At 45.4% G+C, this 9,352-nt stretch overlaps 1 pseudogene; it reads right to left on the bottom strand.

Moving 5' to 3' along the window:
• Positions 1 to 4,388: 4,388 nt before the first annotated feature.
• Positions 4,389 to 6,553, bottom strand: LOC110283897 (condensin-2 complex subunit H2-like; annotated as a pseudogene).
• Between the last annotated feature and the right edge of the window lie 2,799 nt (positions 6,554 to 9,352).

Below are 9,352 nucleotides of genomic sequence, written 5' to 3'. Positions count from 1 at the left end.
TTAGATTAGGATGAGGCATCAACATATGTCTTCACAAGGGAGAGACAGAAACGTTCAACTCACAGCACTTAGCCTAAGCTGTGCCAATACCACCCTCAAACATTAAAAAAAAATAGTCAAGTGTTTATTATAAGTTCCCACAAAAAAAGGAATCTTGTCCAGGGATTATATTTAGATGCACATTGAATAAAAATTAGGGAGAGTTAATTTCCTGTTTTAAATTATATAAGTTTTTATTTGTGAAAGGATCAAATATATTCAAGTTGAGTTTTTGTTTGTTTTTGTTTTTGTTTTTTTAAATGGTAGCCTGGGTAAATCTGGTAGCTTGTCCTCTTCCAATTCCAATTTAACCTCTAACTTCCACTCCTGGCCTGTTGTCACAGCTATGCTTTAAGGGCTAGAGTGAGCCTCAGATCCCCTAAGCATCCAAACAGGACGCTGGCAAAAGGCCCCTTCCCTCTGGATAAGGACCAATCAAGAAGGATCTCCTAGAGGGGGCGTGGCCTGAGGAAACCAATGAATCCACCAGGGAGAGTCAATGCAGTAGTTTGCTGGTATGGCTTGGTGAAGTACATTCAAAGGACTTTTATCAAAGTCTGCCACACAATTCCACTTCAAGCCACAACAGTAAGTGTACTTATGTGGCCCCTCTATATAAAAGGTTAGAAAGCAGAATACAATATAAGACCATCAGTGAGGCGAATTTTCTTTGTTTTGGGTGGAGGTAAAGTGGGGTCGGGGTGTGTGGAGGGAGCGGCGTCTGAACCAAGGTACAAGGAAAAGAACCCCATTCTTTCTCTGAGCACTCGAAATGTTCCACATGACAGCAGTCTAGGACTAAATTCCTCTAGCCCCAGAGGGAGGCGACCCTTTCACTCTTAGTCAGGCTGCTGCAATCAAGTCACTGTACCACAGGAAAAGAAATCAGAAACGCAGAGGTGAGATAACCGTGTTCGCGGCTCTTACACGATACTCCAGACAACCAGCTTAAGAGGAAAGGCTGATTTTGACTACAGCCCAGGGGTGGCTGGCATGTTGCTTCGGGACCTGTGATGTAGCAGCATATCAGAAAGGGAGCGCCTGGGAGAGGAAGCTGCTCATCTCTTGTAAGCCTGGAAGCAAAAGGAAAGGAGTGGCCCCAAGTTCCCAGGAGTCCTGTAGTCCTTCAAGGGCACTCCCACCTGTTCTGACTGGCTTGTGTTTTTCTACTGGGCTCCATCTCTCAAAGGTTCTTAACCCTCTCCACAGCACTGCCTCTGGCGGTGACCAGGGCCTGTGTCCTGGGGTCTTTGGGAAATACTTCTTAGAAGTCTTGAGTCTCAATAACTGCGGAAGCTACAGTAATACAAAATTACTGGACATGTGAAGAAGCAAGAGAATGTAACCCCACGAATCAGGAAGCTTCCAAGGACTAGGAACCAGGTGTGAGATGACCCAGATGCTGGAACCAGCAGGCGAGGACCATTACAATGTGCTTATGAGCCAAGTAGGGTGGCACTCATCTGTAATCCTAGCACTCAGGAGGGGAGGGCATCAGGAACGCTACACTGGACTCAGCTATACAGTATGTTTAAGGCCACCCTGAACCACATGAGACCACACATCAACACCTTACCTGCTCCAACTTAGAAAAAGGGAAAACAACAAAAAGGAAGGAAGCCCATAGAAGCAAGTCTGAGGACTTACAGAAACGGTTATAACAACAGAGTAGATGGACAAAACTCAGCAAGAAAATCCCAGAGAAAAACAGAAGGGAAATTTAAGAAACAAACACTAAGCCAGGTGTAGTGGTAGACACCTATAACCACTGCACTGGGGAAGCAGAGGTGGGAAGATCACTACAATTTCTAGGCCAGGCTGGTCTACAAATTGAGTTGTAGGCCAAGCAAAACCTAAATATCCAAAAGAACTTAAAATATCTGCAATGTAAAATGCATTGTTATTATCATTTCTTCTTTTTCATAGTGGTAGTAGTGTGTGTGAGTGTGTGTGCTCACGTACGTACTATGGTGTGCTTGTGGAGGTCAGAGGTCAACTTTCAGGAAGGAGTCTGTTCTCTCCTTTCACCATGGGTTCTGGGATCAAATCTAGGTCATCAGGCTTGTGCAACAAGTGAATTGTTACTCACTGAGCCATCTCGCTGGCCCTTACTCTTTCTTTCCTTGCTTTTATTTTCTCCATTTATTTATTTATTCATTTATTTATTCATTCATTCACTTTCCATCCCAATCGCAGCCCCCCTCCCAGTCCCCCTCCCACTTTTTCTTTTCTTAAGGTCATAAAATAACATGGATATTTAAAGCAAAATTAGTTTATCACATATCACATTTTATAGTCTTGTATGAACGCAATTATGTGATGTCAGGTGCATAAAACAAGAGTGAAGGAATCATATTGTTTTAAGATTCTAACATTTGTGTATTAAACTCTTAAGAACTGTGGTAACTGCATGTTTGAACTCCCAGGGTAACTACCTAAAAGCAAGGCAAGATAAGTAAAGCCAGTAGAGGAATTAACTGGGCTGTTTGAAAATGTTGCTAAAATCAAGAGAAAACAAGAAGGGAATAACAATCCCTCAGAACATCGGACACGACAAACAGAAAGCAAATCACACAGTAAATCATGGTATTGATCACATTAAATGGAAGTACATGACCCACTCATTGAAAACAGGCTGATCAAACTAGAAAAATGATAGTAAGGCCTGCTTACATGCAATGGAAAAGAGTTACCTTCTCAGAGAAGATGGAGATCAAATAGTGGAAAAAGATGTACTATATAGATAATACACATAAGATATAGACAATACACATAAGAACATTGGGGTGGGTGGCACATTGGCTAGTTTTAACTGTCAACTGGATCCAACCTAGAAACTCGGGGGAAGAGGGTTATAATGAGGAATGACAGCATGTCTGTGGGGGATCCGGTTGGCTGTTAATTGACATAGGGAAATTCAGCCTACAGTTGACAGCTGTCTTAGTCAGGGTTTCTATTCCTGCACAAACATCATGACCAAGAAGCAAGTTGGGGAGGAAAGGGTTTATTCAGCTCACACTTCTACATTGCTATTCATCACCAAAGGAAGTCAGGACTGGAACTCAAGCAGGTCAGGAAGCAGGAGCTGATGCAGAGGCCATGTTCATTACTGGCTTGCTTCCCCTGGCTTGCTCATCTTGCTTTCTTATAGAACCCAAGATTACCAGCTCAGGGATGGTACCACCTACAAGGGGCCCTCCCCCTTGATCACTAATTGAGAAAATGCCTTACAGCTGGATCTCATGGAGGCTTTCCTCAACTGAAGCTCTGTTCTCTGTGATTACTCCAGCCTGTGTCAAGTTGACACACCAAACCAGCCAGTACAACAACATTCCCTAGCCTGGACCATAGATGGTATAAGAGTAAAGACATCTAGAAGCAAGCAAGGAAGGATCCAAGTGTTAGTCTGTGTTCTTGACGAGATGTGATACTTTAAGTTCCCCTTTGAAGTAGTTCCTCACAATAGTGGTTTGGAACTGGAAGACAAGCAAACACTTCCCTTCCCTATAATTATTGTTTGTTTGCTCTTTGTCACACTAACAGAAATGAAGCTACAACAGGTAGCTAAATTCATCGGAGGTAAAATAGACTTCAAGACAGGGATGCAAACAAGTTTCAATATGTTCAAAAGGACTGAAAGCTCACGTGTTCCTTGACTACAAATGGTTAACTCAGAAATGCAGAGCTGGGGCCATAGCTCAGAATGAGCCTAGCATACACAGGCCCTGTACTTGATGCTCAGCAAACACACACACACACACACACACACACACCCCACTTAAAATGGATGAGAGAGATCACAAAAAAATTTAGAAAATACTTTGGAGTCTGTAATTGATATGCAATCCAAAATGTGCGAGATGCATATGAGCTGATATTAGAGGGAAATCTATTTTAATTAGATTTAATTAGAGGGGAGTATTTTTAATATTTCAAACAAAATAAATGAAACCCATAGAAAGAGGTACAAAGAAGTCTATTCCACTTCCCCTCTTCTCTCATTGGAATTTGAAAGAAAGACACCAGGCAGGGCAGCCACAAGTCTCAGCACTTGCTCAGTGCAGGGAGATGGAGAATAGAAGAGACAAGGCAGCCATGCAGTTGTGATTCAGGGTCCAGCATGATCAGCAATGGAGGTGGGCAGAGATGCTGGCAACACTGTGGTACATCAGAAGGCAGGGGTGTGAGCAGCCTCAGAGAACACAGAGAAAGCATGCGCATGCTTTGGCCAGAATCTAAAAGGGAAGAGTTAGAGACGAGGAAAGGGAAAAGTCCTACTTTCCTGAGGACTCAGGGCAGGCTCTGTCATGCCATGTGCCACGGCCCCACAGCAAGCCCTGTCTTAAAAGTTAGGCTTCTAAAGAAACATCAATAAAGTTGCCAAACTCTAGTGCGACAGTGTGAAACTGCCAACATTTATAGGCAGCGATCTTACAGATAGCAAACGGAGAGCAGCACAATATTTTGGACAACTGTATAGACATATCGAATAACTTAAACCGAAAAAAAAAAGTGAAAAGCATAATTTACCAAAAGAGACAGAGGAAAAAATATAATACCAGAAGAGTTTGCTTTTTAATTGAATTAAACCTTAACTTGAAATAGAATGTTAGGATCGAACGAATCGATTGAGAATTCTGTCAAATACTTAAAAAAGAGGAAGAAATAACAATCTTACCATAGGTTTTTCAGTAAATAGATGAAGGATTATTCTTTTGGGGGTGGGATGGGGAGGTAGCAACACTTTATTAGGCTAGGCCAGCCAGGAGTGAATAGCCCCATAGGGGCAAAAACTTACAGATATATACTACCTTCCACCCCTGCCTTGGTGCTCTCCACTCAAGGCTGGGCTGGGCCATGGATGGGGCTGTATAGGTCTGGAAGGAGGTATGGGCTTGCTGGTGTGTGAGCCGTCTCAGAGACATTGTGTCCACTGCTGCCTCCAGTCTTGGCTGCTGAGTGATCTGTATAGTCATTAGCCTGTGGAAACAAGGAGTCAGCAGAGTTCAGGGCCGCTGCCCCATCCCTTGTGTCCCAGGCCACTTACCAGTTGCGAGGAGGCCAGCATGGAGCGGCACACCTCAAAAGCAGGCTGCCCTGCTACAAGCTCTGAAAAGGGACACCATTCATTGAGCTGGGGGAACTGGGGAACTTCCGGGAGGTGGCAATGAAGAGTTCCACATTTCTTTTGACCAGCTCCTTGTATCTCAGGGACGTTGGCATGGCCTCTTCATGGTGGTCAGCAGTTTCCCCAGGCATCTCCCTCTCAGGTTCCTCTGCATATTCTTTGGGCTCTAGAAAGTCATCTGCTACCCCTGGGTCTTCTAGGGACTCTTCCAAGCGATCCTCATCTGTAAGCCACAGATCCTTCCATCTCTCCATTGTCTTACATCCCTGCAGCTTCTGAAGGGTCTCCAGCCGTTCCTTTTCATGTTCCCAGTACAGAATATCCATGTCTGCAAATATCCCTTCTGCCAAGCCCTCCTGCCTTCAGTGTGTTTAACATAGACGTTCACGTACCACTGGTGGAAGTCCTGCAACTCGGTGGCATCCTTCCTGGAGCCTCCTCCACACCAGGTGGCACAGAATAGGGTTTACCTTTCTTGAAGGGCTTAGAGTCCAAGGAGTCAAAATGGTCCAGACTCTGCCAGGGGTCTGGGGTCTCGTGGAGCTGGGAAGCAGGTTCCAGTGCCCCTTGTCATTCCCATAGCATGTATCTCCTTGGCAAGATGGCACTCTGCTGTGAGGTTCTGGGCTCTGCAGGCTCTAGAGCAACCTCCAGGAGCTCTGCTTCATCCTCTGCATCCTCATCTCCACCGCTGAGCGCAGGACCATCTGGCTCTTGGGAGACACTGAGTACAGGAGCAGGACTCCCATTCCTAGACACTTCTATTGGCTGCTCCTCAGTGTCCTCAGGATCTTTCTGGCTCCTTGACATGGATATGGCCCCACAGGCCCCTCAGGATCTAACACAGAGGAGCCTCTGGAGTTGAAGATACATGTGTTCATCCTGAAATCCTTCCGGCTGGTCAAGCCCTCACCCTGACAGCTATACAAGGGGCACATGTTCTTTCCCACTTCATCAGGGGCCACCAGGGCCATGATCTCACTGGATGCCTGGTCATTTTTTGGATCCACATTAGCCCAGCAGTCGGAGAAGTGGTCCAGTGGCAAGAACTCACCCTCTGTCTCACAGGGAGTCCCTGAGTTGATAGCCCCGTTGCTCCCAATTTCCTGCATTGAATAGAGTTGCTTGGGTTGCCCTTTGCCAGAAATAAAATCGAGAGCCTGGTAGACCAGCGAGGTACTCCACCTTTTAACTGTAGACACAGACTGAGCCCTGGATCAATAGTGCTGCCTCAATGAAGTTCGCTGTGGTTTTGCCTTCATCAAAAGAAATGCAGATCTGGACCACCTCCTCCAGATACTCACCCAGCTGTGCCGCCATGTCCACCTTCCAGTTCTTAGTGAGATACCCGATGGGCTGCGCAGAGCGTACCGCCACATCCTTCATGTCAGAATGGGACTAGAGGCCCGGACAATGGTTCAACCCGCCCCTGGCTCTGAGGGATTCCCCCTCCCTTTCCCCCTTCCCTCCTCCTCCTCCTCTTCCTCCTCCTTCTCTTCCTCCTCCTCCTCTTCCTCCTTCTCCTTCTTTTCCTCTTTTTAAAAAAATATTATTTATTATTACTTAGATGAGTAAACTGTACCCGTCTTCAGACACACCAGAAGAGAGCATCGGATCCCATGACAGATGGTTGTGAGCCACCATGTGGTTGCTGGGATTTGAACTCAGGACCTCTCTGGAAGAGCAGTCGGTGCTCTTAACCGCTGAGCCATCTCTCCAGCCCTGAGGGATTATTCTTATACTGATTAATGAGATCAATTTCCTGCATTGAAAGTGTAGGAAATCCTGAAACAAGCATTTTATGAGAGATAGCCAACAGCTTCTGGCTGAGCTACACTTGTAACCATGTAAACAGTTTCCCCTCTGCAGGTGTTTTCTGTAAACAAACCTGTCCTTAACCCTGCAGAATCCTCAAAGGATAAACAGGAATAATGATGCAGTCTCTCTGGTCCCTCCCTCCCTCCCTCCCTCCCTCCCTCCCTCCCTCCCTCCCTCCCTCCCTCTCCAGCTGTGTAAACTCCCTGTCTCCCCCAGACTCCTGAGGGACCCTTGGTCTCTCTGGGACCTTTAAGGAATTGGTGATTTCTGTTTCATGAATTTCGGTTTCATTTCCTTGTTGGAACTCACTTGTTTGATGCTCTCGGTTAGACTGTTCTTGATAGTGGCCACCTTGCCAGATGGTCACCGTCAAAAGATGGAGACTGCAAGTCCTAGAAAGAAGCAGGAGAGGAAGAGGCAGGCAGATTTCTGAGTTCGAGGCCAGCCTGGTCTACAGAGTGAGTTTCAGGACAGCCAGGACTACACAGAGAAACCCTGTCTCGAAAAAAAAAAAAAAAGCCAAAAAAAAACCCCAAAACCCAAACAAACCCAAAAAAAAGAAAGAAAGAAAAGAAAAAAAGAAAAAAGGAAGAAGCAGGGACAGAAGCTGTTGAGGTTCAGGGCAGTGAGAGGCCACCTCAGAAAGGTGGGTGGTGCCTAAGGAGCAACACTTAAGGGTGTTTGCTCTGAATGTAAGTGCTCACCTGTGCATTACCACTGAAAACATCTGGACACACACACACACACACACACACACACACACACACACAGAACTTAGGAGACCAGAAACCACAACAGCTGTCTACTATTTTTCATTATTAGTTGTCTGAGTGAGAAAGAATTCTAAATATTTTTTTTTCTGGTTTGTTTATCGTGGTGCTGTGGGTTAGCAATTCTGAAACCCTTAAAATATTTTTTATTAATCAATTTTTAAAACAATTTCCTGCATGTATAAAAATGCATTCTGGTGACTCTCTCCCCCTTCTGTTCTCAGGTCCCTCATCCCTGCCAACCTTTCCCCCTTACAAATCTCTTTCCTGTATTCATTACTTTTGTGTGTTTATCCCACAGAGTTCATCCCATCTGAATAACTCTGGGTTTGGAACTATCCTTTAAAATATGATGAGCTTACCAGTGGGTACACAACTGGGTACTATAACTTTAATTTTTTTCAAACCCTATTTTTAATGATGGTTCTTAAATGCTTTAACCTCCCTTCTAGACCACCACCCACAAGGGATAGTGGAAAAGAAAGGATACAGGTGGTAGGGAGTAAACCTGTTTAGAAAGGTTCTTTGGAGCAACTCCCATCTGTGTTGTCAGGAAATCAGTAGGGTTAGTTTATATGTCAGCAGCGACAGCTTGATCCAGTTGCAAACACTTCACAGATACACCAGCCATCCAGTGCCATAGTGTTGGGATAGCAAAACCCAATCAGCAGTAGTGGCACGGCCTAGCAGAGATATCCAGGCCTCAGCCAAATCAGCACCAGTCAGCAGGAGGGATTCAGACCAGTGAGACACCAGGAGTTCTTGGGCGTGTCTCTTTCAGTGGAGTGAAGATCAGGGAAGACATGAGACCAGCAAGTGTTTCACAACTAGCTCTAAAAGCAAGCCCTTCTCAGTCAATTGAGACTTATTTACACTCCTTCCAAACATCACATGCAGGTCTGCCTTGCCATGTGTCTTATCCCAGTTGCACGTGAGTCTGTCCCAGTTGACATTACTCTGCCAATTGGCCTGAGTCTGTGGAAACAGCAAGAAGCTGCAGCACACCACCAGAAGTTTTCTGCTGCATTTCTCTCTATGGAGTCCCAACAAATGGAGCTCAACCATGCAATGTAAGGCAGACCAATACATGTGCGTCATCACGTGTCCTTTCACATACTTGCTTTAGCCAAACAGTCTTTCACCTGTGTCTGCTTCACCTGTCTGCTTTAGCAAAACATCCTTTCACTTGTGTCCAATTCAGGAAATCACTCCTTCACCTGTTTGCCCCAGCAAAACACCATCTGACACTACTTTCTCAAAGAACTCTTAAGTTTCCACTTCTAGGGACTGTGTGTTATTCTTTCCCCGAATCTGCCAGACACAGATGAGTGGAGGGGTTCTGTGAACTCCTCCCCATCCATGTCTTCCTGTTAGGCAGGCCTAGCTTATATGAGCTCAGCTGTCAGTTCATGGCTTTCATGTGCTTAGAGCATGGCACTTTGCTCTCCTCTCTATATTCCACAGAATTCCCTGAGCCTTAAGGGAGTGGTATAAATCTCTTGTTTAGGGCTTTCAACCATCTACAGTCTCAGTATCCCGCACAGTCATGGATCCCAGCCTTCACCTCCATTAACTGCAAAGAGAGGCTTCTCTAATT

The sequence above is a fragment of the Mus caroli genome, unplaced genomic scaffold (assembly GCF_978045245.1).
Source record: "Mus caroli unplaced genomic scaffold, Mus_caroli_1 scaffold_18, whole genome shotgun sequence".
In the NCBI taxonomy this organism is placed as follows: Eukaryota; Metazoa; Chordata; class Mammalia; order Rodentia; family Muridae; genus Mus; species Mus caroli.
Note: the sequence above shows the minus strand (reverse complement) of the source record. Positions and strands in the feature narration are given on the sequence as shown.